Here is a 13,981-nt window from a genome sequence, read left to right as displayed (position 1 = left end):
TAAACATCCTTATAAAATAATTATTTAAATATTTAGTAATAAGTTGTGCGTACATTTTTTTTTTTTTTTTCTTTATTATTCTCCCAGAATATTAGTTATCCTTTAAGCGGTGTGTACGAGATTAATAATTTAGGCAGAAGATAGCAAAATATAAAATGCCCGTTGTAAGCCGTTTCTTGAAATATTTAGTGCTCGCTTTAATTTTGGTTAGTTAGTTGAAGCTGTGTTCGATTAACCTAATATACGAATACTTAAAATTTATTTTCAGTTTTTATTAAAAGTAAAAAATAAAAATGAAGTTTGCTCGATGAAGATTTAATTCTGTCATATAGTTCGATGGATAAATAATTATGGCGATTACACAAACACGTTTCCAAATGCTGTGTATAGAACTGTCGATACCAACATTAAAAACGCAAGACGCAATGCCTGTTATTCTGTATCTCGCATAAACAACTTGTGTTAGAAGACGAGAGGAGATGGAAAGAAGGTAAGACTTTGGCACTTTGCCATTGCTACGAATCACAGTGCAGAATGAGATCTTTGTTTCCAAGCAAACGTTTGATGTTTTATTTATTTATTGGGGAGGTTAGTACAGGTAGCCTACCAAAAATTTAAATTACTGTACTGTTTTTATTTATATATTTAAACTTATTTTGCAATATAAAATGTGCTAATGGGATTAAATTTATTTTCTATGCACTCGCACTTTTGAAAAAATATACTTTTTTTTTTTTCTTTTTTCTTTTTTTTTTTTTTTTTTTTTTTTTTTAACTTCGGCACTTTCTCTGCATTGGGAAAAAATGTATAGTAAAACATCCTGTGGAAGAAAGACAAAGAATGATACTGCCGTTTTAGCCATTTGAAATTATTCAGAATAAGAATAGCAAGTTTAAACCGCGTATAAGTGTTATTAATGAGTCTTAAACAAGTTATTAAAATTACTTTTCGTTAAAACTTATAAAATCATTGTGGGTGTTTAGATATCTGTCCCATTATTGCAAAAGCAAATCCAGTCACTTCGTGGCGTAGAATTTATTTATTTTTAAGGTTATGATCATACTTTACTGGAACATTAGAGTAGCTAATTCTCCCGTTAATGTATATGTATTTTTGTACGCAATAGTCCTCTGAGGACAATTACTAAACTCCATCCATCATTACTCTTCTACTATACATTATTTCGCAACTTCCGATATGCTGTCTTGCATATACAAAGAATTTATACCAACTGCAGACAGTAAATAATAACATCTGTTCACTTTTCGTTCTTACGTCCTATCTCTTGGGAGTCTGTCTGCTGTTGGCAGTCAGTTAAATCCTTTTGCTGACGAGACCGCTGGAGTATTATGTCAGTAAATTGCGTAATATACCCAGATATAGTACGTGTACCATTCTGCTGTTTATGTGACCGGGGGAGGAGTTGAGGGGAAGAGAGGACTTGCACTTCTGCTTGATACCAGCTGACTACATTACTGAGTGAAAAACTTTCTGTCAGCGAGAGAAATTGAACCACTGAATTTTTTTCAAACGGATATCAAGTTGTTTCTTTTAGAATAAGCGCCAAGGCAGTTAAGGCCACGAGATTCGTTATATTGCGTCTGTAAAATGCGTGTATTCTTTGGTAATTTTTTGCTCTCCAGGATGGGGGAAGCCGAATAACCAAAAGGGAGACCGTGTATCTCCAACCCTAGATCGATGAACTTGGCCACATTTTGAAACAAGCACTATAACTTGACGAAAAGTGCTACTTAACGTCTAGGTTAAGTAACACTTTTCCATACATTTTCCATACAATCAGTAAAGCAGCGACATTATCCGCTTCGTTACCCACAAGGGCCAGGGTAGTAATTGACGAAGTCAGTTATTCAATGAGACTCCCGATAACAAACAATGTCTGCTGCGGAGGAGAAGAAATCATGCCATCTTTTTTTTTTTTTTTTTTGTTTTTTGTCAGCGATTGCAAATTGTTGCCAGAGATGTGAAATATTAAGGCAATTTTAGAACAGTAGTTACCAAACTTAATATTACAATAGAATTCTAGTTGTATAGACTGCTTTGATAAATCGCAACATCACATATTCTGTCATTCTTTTACGTGTCTCGCTTGCAGCATCTGAAAATCTGGACATTCTGCAATGCACTGCACTGCAGAAAATTCAGAGGGACGAGGATAAAATCACCAGTCGCCCTGTCCGTAAAACGACAAAAATTACATAAAAAACTTAGTTTTTAAAAAACATCTTAATAAAATAGTTTTTAATGAAAATGTTAGTGCAATTGCATCATGTTTTTTCGTAAGTGAATTACCAAATTGGTAAAATGACATCATTTTTAACATATCGTGAATACCTTCACAACGAGTTGCCTGATATTGCACCACCTCGAATACGTAAAGCTCCACCAATGGAGAAGACTATTGTTACTTATTCTCGGTGGATACCACCACCCAGAAGGCCGTTTCAAGGCTATTTGGCCTATCATCGGTGGCTGGTAGGTACCCTGGTGTTGCAATAGTGACAACCCAGTTATGAAGTATAACTCCACATTATGAGAAAGGCACCAGATGGTGCCTTTCTCATAATGTGAACAGTTTCGTAAGTGAATTACCAAATTGATAAAATGGCATCGTTTTCCTCATATCTCATATTGTGCAATATCAGGCAACTCGTTGTGAAGGTATTCACAATATGAGATATGATAAAACCGATGCCATTTTACCAGTTTGGTAATTCACTTACGAAAAAACATGATGTTTTCATTTCAAAACGCGGTTTTTCCCCCCTTAACCTCCGATTCCAGGAGCTAATATTCCTTACGTATACGTTACACCCCTCTTTTCTCGTCTGTCTTTTTTCTGCGAATCCCGTGTGTTATCAATAACCAATCAAAGAACATCTAGCTTAATCGACTCGGTTATCGTAGCTCCTTCCTGGTTTGATCGACTTGAACCTTTTTTATTTTATTAATAATAATTACATATCGGTTACTGAAAGTATTGGTGTGATGTTTAAAGTAGGATATATAATTTTTACACTGAAGAGTACACGACTAAATACACCATCTATAGTTGTTCCATTACGTGTAGTATTTATCGAAAGATCTGATGACTGTCCAAGTTTAAGAATGTTTTCATAATTGTGCAGAACTCTTTTCCAGCCTCAGTTTAATTGTAAAGGAAAAAAAAAACAAACAGATGCGTTTTCGAATTAACGCATTTCCGAATTTTTTTTTTTTTTTTTAATCTTAAAACCTTAATATTTCTGTTTCCAAATTCCTTAGTTTTCCAACAATATGCTTGCTATACGTCCACATTATCACCTTGTTCACATGTTCATATTTTCCACTGTCCTGGAAAAACAACTACAATTTTCAGAGGTATGAAAGTTTTTCCTCTAGTATAGAGCTAAGATGAAGCTCTGTGCAAAATTTCATTAAATTTGGTCTAGTAGAAGATAAATCAAAGTGGAATAAATTTTCGTAACGCTTTTCGCATGACGGTTTTTCGTTACAAAATTTTTGGAATAACGCCAGTAAAAACGTTTTTAATTTCAATACAATTGGTCACTTATAAATGACGTTATAACTTGATTATTCAAAATCATAATTAGTTTGGCTTGTATTGTAGAATTAAAAAAAAAATAGGCAACTGTTTCTGTCGAAATGTTTCTAAATGAGCCGAATTTCAAATTGCGTGCAAATCCATCCGTTGGGAGTGGAGTTATTAAATGCTGACGGACAGCCGTGGTAAAGCTAATAGACACTTGCACATCTGCGCACACGCTTAAATAAAAAAAAAAAAAAAGTGCAACTGGCAGGAAACCACATGGATCAAACTGAACACACGACAGATCGAGCGTGCGTGTTTTCGTTTGAGCAAGAAGTTGTTAAACTTACTTATACGACTTTTGAACTTCAGACGTTCACGACAAAATTTCAGTGGAACAACAGGTGACATTGCGAGTGACACATCCGGCTGGGCTGCGAGATTTCCGCAAACTAACGCTTAATACTCAACTTGTCGAGTGACAAGTATCCCTGGAAACGAGACGGAAGGCCACTTGATCACGGTGTTGCTTGACTTTATTGACTTCTTCCACCATCCCCTACTGCGAACCTTCTCGCCGCTCCTTACAAGTTTTGTGGGGAATTGTTGCTGAGGTATGCAATGAGAGACCGACAGCAGTAACAAAATGCTGTAGGAACGGGGTAATGTTTTAGTGATGCTAATAATATTTTTAAGGCACGAACGGGTGACCCAAAACTTCGACATAAAATTATGGTACAGTAGACTTTCAGAATAACGGCACTTTCCGGGATTCAAGGTGCCGTTATGTATAAAGTTTTATTTTTAATATATTCAATGCAGAAATAATGAGGCTAAATAAGAAATAGAGAGATTAAGAATGCAAATTTATTAACTGCACATAAAAAAACAAACATGTTGACGATCCAACGTTATATTCTTCCATTAATACACGTCTGCCTCGTTCTATTTTCGTTATTATATCAAGTTTAGTCTGCGTGTGTAGCACAGTGGTATCGTCACCATCCTCCCCCACACCGGACGAGAAAGGCCCGGGTTCGAATCCCGTCGATGACGCGAGGAAATTTTATGGGCTTTTTTTACTCCGTGGCTGAGTTAGTCGGTCTCAGGAGTAGTTAGCAAGATTTTCCCCCAGAAACTGAGGTTTTTCGTCCAGCAAATCGACCAAAGAACGCACTCAGTTTCCAGACACAGTATAGACTGGGTATAGGAATTAACTTCCTGGGTAACCCTAATGTAATAGTTTGGATTATATCAAGTTTTTCGCTAAGCTTTAATGTTGTTCTTCTTTGTATGAAGTTTTTTAACTTCAGGAGCCATAGTGGGGGGGGGGGTAATTTAAAATGATTGTAAAACAGCGGTATAATTCGTGATGTTAGTACAGAATCCAGTTTCAAATACAGTAATCACGTGACTTGTTTTCTTTTTTCGGCACTGCAGACATCTGCCCTCTATGTAAACATCCGATCTCAATGTTCCATTATTTTGGGTGCCGTTATTTGGACAGTCTGCTGTAGTATGTTACAAGCAGTATAAGTTTATTTTTGTGTTGATAGCTGTTATCAGCATGAAAAACCTTTTATTCCAACTCATAGAACTTAAACATTTACAAGGTTTGATCAGAAAGTTCGGCGAATTTTTAAAAATATCAATTTTATTCAATGATAAATGTTTTTTTGAGATGTACTGATTGAGGAACTACAGTTAGACTATAATTGATGCTTTCGCACTATACTTATACATAGACTACAATTAGACTTAAAGATTCAGAGATTGAACACTTGAAGCACAGCATATGGTTCTTTTCGCATCTATTGTGATAGAAGTCAGTTTGAAATGATTGGAAAGTGCACCAAATGGCCCCTCGGCACCATCATCAGGCCATTTTATGAAGCACTAAGTAGAAAAGAAGTGATATCCATAAACGCTCCTGAGATGTGTCCACAACAGTCCAGACGCTGACTATACGATGTATCTCTATTCTCCACTAACAACCCAACTGCTCTGCGTGGAAATAGCCGTAGGAAACACAAAGTAAATCCATGCTTCGCCCTTAACATACCCACCGAAAAGGGGCTCCCAGGGTTATTGAAAATGATGAGATTGAAAATTACCCAAAATCTGTCATCTCTTCCCCCAAATTTTGCGACCCCTGTCATGGGGTCAACATATCGAAGACCAGCGATGCATCGCAGACGGATCAGACCGTGTATATCCCTCGCCACGGTAAAGAGAACAGCTTCATTCCAACTCCTATTCCAAAATGTGCTATCCATGAGGAATAAACTGAATGAAATTGAGGAGCTTTTGCTGTCCAGTTCAATGGACGTGGTTTGCTTCGCAGAAACCTGGCTTGACCCCAATGAAGAAACACTTTCCTCTACTTGGCCTGCAAGGTATCACATGGTGTGCACGTCTAGAGAAAGCCGGAGGGGAGGAGGAGTTGCAATTTTTTTCAATGAGCAGGTATTTTCTATCCTCCACTCAGTATCGAGCCAGTCTGACTCTTTGGAGGCAGTTCTAGTTACCCTAAAAACAATAACAGCCAGAACAATTCTCTCGACATTGTGGCAGTGTATATCCCACCGGTTCCAGACGCACAAGTAGTTGATGAACTCCTCAATTGGCTCCTTAACCATCTCCATTCATAACTGAAACACGTCGTGTGTGGGGATTTCAATCTTCCGAATACTCAGGAAAATCTCAAGAGGAGAGTGAGTCAGCGTCTAGGTATATTAGGTTTCAAACTGGTTAGCACACCACCTACGAGGGGCGACAGCACATTAGACCTTGCGTTCGTGTCAGCAAATTGTGTGGCTAATCACAACCCTACAAGCAACATACAGTCTGATCATAACCCCATCATTCTTTCTGTGCAAATAGAAATGCCCATCACTTCTGGAAGAAGGACAGTCACAACCAAAACAATTACAGCGCCCAAATACCTTAATCCTGAAAAGTGTGTTTATGCGGCTCAAGCAATCCCATGGGATGTCCTTGAGGAATGCGACCCCGAACTTGGGATTGACCTGATGACAAGATGGATAGCTACTGTTTCTCTCTGTGCTGCAACGAAGAAACTAATCATCACAGAGCATTCAAAGGCCTGGTGGAATCCAAAAGTCTCTGAAAGTTTCCACGTCAAACAGAATTTGAACAAAAAGTGGAGAAACTCCGGCTCACCCTCGGACAGAACTGCCTATTCCCGAGCTAGGGCTCTTTTTATTCGGAACAAGAGGGAGGCGATAAAACTTCACCTAGAGGATACCATAAATAAGGGGAAGCCCTTCATAGAATCCAATCAGAGCATGCCATTGATTCACTCGATATGGGCAGTCGGCTCGACCGTATAACTAGATTCGCTGCTCAGCCAGGATCTACTACACCAATGGAATTCCCAATCAATCCGATTTCGACAGACCCCTTAAATTCAGTTCACATCACCAAATACCAGCTGATCGACGCAATGAATACCTTAGCACCTACGCCGCATCAGGTGCCGACGGAATTCCTCAATTTATGCTGAAATGCCTCAGTACATTTGTTGTTGATCCTATCCTGTCTGTCGTTATTTAACAAGATCCTTAATCAAAATTTTTTTCCTCCTATGTGGCATTTCTATCTAGTAAGACCGCTGCCGAAAACAAGCTCTGCTTCTCAGCCCAGTCACTTCCATCCAATTTCCTCTGCATCAAGCCTATTAAAGCTCTTTGAGAAATCTCTTCTGAGAACGTTAACCATCCAAATTATGCCACAACAGCTGCCGCAGATCCGCTATGCTACCCGGTCAAGATCCACCGCTACAAATCTAGTCACCACCACTACCAAGATCCTCAAGGCATTTGAGTACCGTTCAGAAATCACCGTTACATATATCGACGTCCAGTCAGCATTTGATTCCATATCCGTTTACGCGTTGGCAAGGCTACTACGTGGTATTACCTCATTGGTGGAGACCTCTGCTCTGGTTTATTCAGACAATGCTGGAGAACAGGACCATTATTGTTCGCGATGGCAATCTGCGCTATACCAGGACTATTACAGCTGGAGTCCCACAAGGTGGGGTCCTGTCCGGAATCTTGTTCTCAGCTGTTCTCGTGCCATTTGTGACAGGCCGAACTGATATCATCACCTTTGCTGATGCATAAAACTGTTTACTCCCATCAGCCCTGGAGACACTGCTGAATACATCAATACCTTAATCCTTCAGAAAATCCGGAACCTTGAGGCCTTCCTCTCCGGTTTCGGACTTCAAATAAATCCTGAGAAGTCAAAACAGTTGACTTTCTCTCTCAAGCGGAGCCCAACAATAGTGCAACCCATTTTAAGAGGATGCGCGATTTCTGCCGTCCAACAACATACAGATCTGGGTGTTATTTTTGATCAAAATCTCTCCTTTCTACTGCACATAGACCACTTGCAGATAACGTTCTGTCGACTCCGGTGGATGATTAAACAACAACTAATCACGTCCATGACCAGGCAGTTAGGTGTAGATATATTAAGACGTGTTTATCCGGTCATACTCTATGGCGCCGAAGTCTGGACTTCAACTGCTACGACCCATCTTAGACGGATTTCTTGCGGGGGAATTTTGGCTACTGAAGTGGGCCATATGGAAATTTCGGCTTACCCCTACACCAAGGACCACCCAGATGGCGGCTGCTCTCAACATCAGACGTCTTCCTGCCATCATTCACGAGAGAAGACTCGTCTTTGCCATCAAAATGATGGTCGTCATTATTTCAGTACCAGATTTCTGGGCTGACTGCGGATGGAGGATCCCGGTCCCAAGCCTTAGGGCTAATCCAATCCTACAGGCCATTCCAAACCGATTAAAGCTATCTGATTGGTTCCTACCTGTGCAAATGCTGCAAGACATAAAGTCCTTGGACGGCGACCTCTACAAATTCGCAGTCGACAAGGAATATAGGCAGAAAGTACTCGGTCGACTTCCTTCCCAAGTCCACGTCAGAGGACACTAGAACCTGCTCCCGGAGACCTATTCATCACTGCCTTGAATCCATCATCCCAGTGATCAAACCTTTCAGGAGTCATAATGTTTTTTTTTTTCCTTTTTTTTTTTGTGTTTATTATGTTGTGTGATTTCTTTTATGTAAACCCCTGGCTTGTAGCTGTGAAGGGAGTTGTATACAGCAATGTGCCTTCTGTATATAATAAAGAGTTCTTCAATATAAGTTCCTTTTATAACAAAACACTTGTTTCTATTGTGATCAAAACGCGATGGAAAAAGAGTGACTTGTTCAAAGCATTTTGAACACGATGAAAATCCTTTTTGATAATATTTTGTGAATGCATATAGGTGGTTTTTCTCGTTTGATTTTTCGTGTTTGATTGGATTTTTTCGAATCGAACTAAAATCTTTTTTCGTTCATATCCTGTTTTAAATTTTGGGAATAGCCAAAAGTCGCTTGGTGCTAAATCACACGAATAGTGGGTGTAGAACGATTGGAATGTTTTGTTTTTGTTTTATTTTTGGTCAAGAATTGACAGATAGCGAGTGACATGTGATACTGCGCATTATTGTGGTGAAGGTGGTAACCATTTCGATATTTTTTCGACTACTTTATTTACAGCGGATTGCCTTTCTCAATCGTTTTAAAAATCTTGGTAATAGGTTGCATTGACACCTCGTGGAATGAATTCTGATAACACCATCCCCTCGTCAAAAAAAAATATAGTCAACATAACTCTTACATGTGATTTCGACTGCTGCTCCTTTCTTGGTTTTGTCGGTGACCTTGTTTTCTTCTAAGAGCTTTAACCCTTGGCCTGTGGTCATGTGTTTTAACTTTTATTAAAAATGTAGGATCAACAATAGTTCCCCATTTTCAGTCCTTGATGTACGCATGCTCAAAAGATGTAAATCTTGCCCACAGTCTTTTAGCTCCTACTGTGCCTCCACCATTTACAAGGTCGTTCATCGAACGTTTTAATCAAAGCTTTTGTTTTTGGAGAACTGGAAGTCCCATTTTGGATGTTTAATCTGAACTGATGTGGTATAGAGAAGTCCCATTATGGATGTTTAATACTGATGTGGTATAGAGAAATCTCCGCTTAACGCCATAGAGGCATTCTGACAAGAAGCGCTGAGCGCAAGTAAAAACACATTAAGCGAACTTATTTTGCATCACGGGAGAGAATTTTATAACCATTATCTTTCTTTCCAATTATGCTGTATTAGACAGACATATTGGTAAACCTAAATGCTTAAAGAGCATTAAAAATGCATTATGAGAAGAACACAGTACAAAAACACAGTCACTTTAAGTCTTCTAGATATAACAGAATTAATACGGGAAAGAAAAGCGTTAATCAGAGCGATGATAAATCCTCAGATCTTTAATTGAACTTACAGTGAAAATTGTCCCAAAAAAAAAAAAAAAAAAAAATAGACTTCAAATGACTTAAAATACAGTGGCATTTCCGGTTGTGTTACATTTTCTAGAAGCAACCATTTCTAAACCTTGGAATGCGTGAATCTGCCTTTTGCTTCTCTAGATTGCAAAAATACGTATTTTCTTTTCTCCTAGCAATAAATATATAACGTAAAAAGCAATACGAATTACATTTTAAGGCTCACTCAGAAAACTTTTGATGGGGAGACGCTTCGCGTTATCGAACTCCTCGCTGTCTAGGTCATAGACCCTTCGCCTCTCCAATAGGTGGCCGGTTTACCTCGCTCAGAAACAATTCCCTCCATTTTAATCTCTAAACGGTATGAACTCCGAGTTTCTGATGACCTACACGGATATAGTTGCGGCCCGTGGTAAATGCAAGTGCGGAGTTCCGCACAACGTAGACGAAATTGGTGTTTCAGCCTTGGGCGCGATCATTCAACCCTGCTTCGGACTGTTAAGAGGTGCCTGTTTAATAAGCAGGGTCAGTGATTTCGAATTAACGACAGCCAAGAGCTCCCTGTAACACCTTCAGTGTGTTTGGCCCGGCAGTTTAGTTTAATATTATCAGGCACCGTTTAGGTGGAAAGGACCAGACAACTCGTATTACTCTGCTTTTGTATTGATTTTTTGTTCATTTAAAACTAAAGCATTTTTCCTTCTGTTATCTTTAATTAAAATTAAACGATTGTTTTAATTATACGTCATTTTTATTCCCTTCTTACGCTATTGAACTTTTGGTAAGAAAAATCATCTAAAAAGCAAGATGTTTTTGTTTAAATTGGCTTATTCTGTACGCCAACTTTTTTATTCGTTTAATAATTAAATTGCTCTTTTATCATGTACGCAATAAATTATTACTGAAATGGCCAGCTCTTTGACACAATGTTTTAATCTTTCTGTGCATAAAAACAGCAGTTTAAAGTCAAAAGTGCTGCTTTGTTTTATCTGATTCGGTGGCTGGCTATTTGGAGACTGATTACACCTTTAATGCTGTCCTATGGCCGCTACCTGATCATGCACGAGCATCTTTCACGTCCTGTAAAACACATTTATTATGAAAGAGCGCCGCATCAATTATTCTGGTGAGCCCGGTATTGTGCGGATTAGCGTTCCAGACGATTGGTTGGGCGAACTGAGCACGGGTCACAAGGCAGCGGAACTGTTTTACCGCTTCCTGCGTCTGCATCGTATATAGGTGAATTAAAAAAAAAAAAAAAAAGTCTTTAATATATCGTGATTTCGATCGGCTGGTGATGTGACTGTTATTGGTCGGTGAATTAGCGCAGTATATCAACATTTCTCGCAATCAACTCGTAAAAGAACCGCTATCGGGGGAAATTATGTTCAACTTCTTATCGTACAATGCGTTGGGCCTCTTCCTTTTTTCTTCTTCCGTTTTTCGGCGTTTATCAGCGATCATGATAACTCGACATTAACTCACCTCTAACCTGCATTTGAACATCGTTTTTCCCCATGTAGAAGCGTGCGAATAATGTACGCATGCGTGTTAACACCAAATATGACGGTGATAAAAATCCTTGACCTTTTATTCCTTTCCCTGCCGTGCCTGGCAGTCGCTGTGAGGTAATATGGTGGTTGCCATGGTAACCGCGTCTCTGTAACTGGAAAACACCCAATGTGAGTTGTGAGAGCGGTTTGTTAGCGAGATCCACCACACCACCGGATTTGTATCGCTGACAGAGGGTCCCGAAACAAAGGGATAATAGTGTTGCTTTCCTGCCTTAGCAATTTGCAGCAAGTGGTAACTATTGCTTTCTTATTTTACGTTAGGCAGTTGCATGGGAAACTATAAAGGCATAACCATTTTTCATCGAGTGCGTGGATTAGGTTAAACAAAGACTGTTAGCCATTCCGTTATGAACTTCATTCTGTCGTTGTTGGGCCTTGCATTGCCACTCGGAGTCAGTGCGAAGAGGTTAATACACAGTATCGTTGAGGAATGAGTAATGCTGTGTGTGGCGCACGCCATGAAAATCGTGAAATCGTACTTTGTCGAAATATCGACAAACTGGCATTTCTGTAAGCGCCACTTTTATTTATTTTTCGCAATTTTCAGGTAGAAATGTGTTTCTGTGACAAATTGAATTGGTTAAAATAAACCTACCAGGAAGAATTTCCGTTATTTAAAATTACAAGAATTTAGGTGATATCGTTTAGTCGTTGTGCCTGCCGATTTTATTATATGAGCTGGAATCGGTTATTTTATACAATTAAACACATGTTCCTATGAAGTGTGTTATTACTATTGTAGTATTTGCATCCTTTTTTTTTTTTAAATTTCCGACTGTCTTTCGTGTTGAACTGCAGTATACTTAAGTACTTGAGTATTCGGTGGATATAAGTAAGTTAACTTAGTATTATAGAGATCGTTAAGACGTATGTGATTTATCCTCACACAATTAATGAAAATCGCTGAAGGGAAGAATCAAAAGAAAATATTACAAATTAACTGATTCTTCTTTTTAAGTAATTTTTAAAGCTTTAATATCAAAAGTGGAACTTTATAATACATATCCAGAGATTTCATGGAAAAATAACATAATAAAATAGCAATACAGTATGTTGTTTCAGAGTTTACAGACTAATTTTGTTGTAAAATCATCGACTGATTTCCTTTTTGTAAGTTAATGCAGATGGCATATTTCTCCAATTCAAACTTCATTAATTTTGTTTTTCCTGAATTAGATTTATTTAAAACGTATCCCCTATGCCTGAACTAGATTTGATTAATTATATGAGCGCCATAAGTGATTACCTTCTAAGTCTTAAACTCTTTTATTATTATCATTTTTTTTTTTTTTTTTTTCAGCTTCTGCGGGCATCAGTATTACTCCAAGATCGTTCATTCATCCAGAACCACGTCTCATTTATTAATACATTTTCATGCGGCCTATTAAACGTACGTGTGTGATGTAAGCGTAGATAGTCGCTCACCCTTTCAATCATTCTGCATTCAGTGCGGAGCTACAGTAGCTCATTATGGCATCTGGTTTGGTCTGTTTCTCTCTCACAGGATATGTTAGAAGAGACTATGCAGTTCACAGCGCAATCTAGACATGAGAAGGAAACGGAACATTTGTTTCTATTAATAGCAGCTTTCGCTCTATACAGGTTAAACTTCCCAATGTGCAGACTGTGATCCAGACTATGCTTAAAGCACTGCTGTTCAGATTGCGAAGTGAATCCCACTGCATTCTAACTAACGTGCTGCCCTTAATGCTTTTAATTTATTATGAAAGCATATGAAGATCAGTAGCTGATCTTTTGATGATAATAAGGATATAGTCTGGTTAGACAAACACTCGCGCATTTTAATTTCAAACGTGCATTTACCGCTTAGAATTTTCTTTGCGAATATATTTTGGACTAGTGAGGGTATTACTGCAATGAAGTAAATACTGAGTGTGTAAGCAGGCGTATAGGGGTTGGAGGTCACAAAGGAGAGAAGAAAAAGACTACGGCAAGTTTGTGGATTCTCAAAGGAGAAATCTCTGGCGAGTTTGCTGATTCTGAAATGATTTAGCGGAGTTTCTTTTAAATAACTTAATTTCAAAATAAGTTCAGTTAAATTCCTTTGCATATCTGCAACTAGAAGCTTGGCTTATAATTCTCTTAGCACTTCGGAAAGTTATGTAATTTAGTTAATATTACTGAAAGTGATTAACAGATTAGTTATCACCTGTGCTCAACAATGTCAGATTTAGAGTAGATCCCCTGGTGTAGGTGCAAGGTCCGAATTCTATGACATCTCGTTATTCCAGTACAACAGCATCTACCATAAAACTACCAAATCAAAAATAATGAAAAATTAAATACAAATATAACGAAAATCAGTCACTGCGGCCCGTTCTCTTTAGAAAAAAAATGCTAGACGGTGTATAATATTGTATTTAGAAAACCAGACAGCTCAGTTATAAGGGGAAAATATTATAATGGTTGCAGCTGTTATTCGTACTATGCAACGGATAGGATAAAATTATTATTCTAATTT

General features: G+C 38.3%; 1 protein-coding gene across 2 annotated transcripts in view; it reads left to right on the top strand.

Moving 5' to 3' along the window:
- The first annotated feature begins 4,145 nt into the window (after nucleotides 1-4,145).
- Nucleotides 4,146-13,981, top strand: part of LOC150085482 (potassium voltage-gated channel protein Shaw-like) — a 124,614-nt gene continuing 114,778 nt past the window's right edge. Inside the window, exon 1 of one of the 2 annotated variants that reach the window (XM_090373289.1) lies at nucleotides 4,146-4,209. The gene's annotated coding sequence lies outside the window, so the exon portion shown is untranslated. Of the gene's footprint in view, nucleotides 4,210-11,627; nucleotides 11,732-13,981 lie in introns of those variants that run through there. The other variant, XM_090373290.1, reaches the window with a different exon arrangement.

This window comes from Mastigoproctus giganteus, chromosome 5, assembly GCF_048544385.1.
Source record: "Mastigoproctus giganteus isolate SK-2022 chromosome 5, ASM4854438v1, whole genome shotgun sequence".
In the NCBI taxonomy this organism is placed as follows: Eukaryota; Metazoa; Arthropoda; class Arachnida; order Uropygi; family Thelyphonidae; genus Mastigoproctus; species Mastigoproctus giganteus.
Note: the sequence above shows the minus strand (reverse complement) of the source record. Positions and strands in the feature narration are given on the sequence as shown.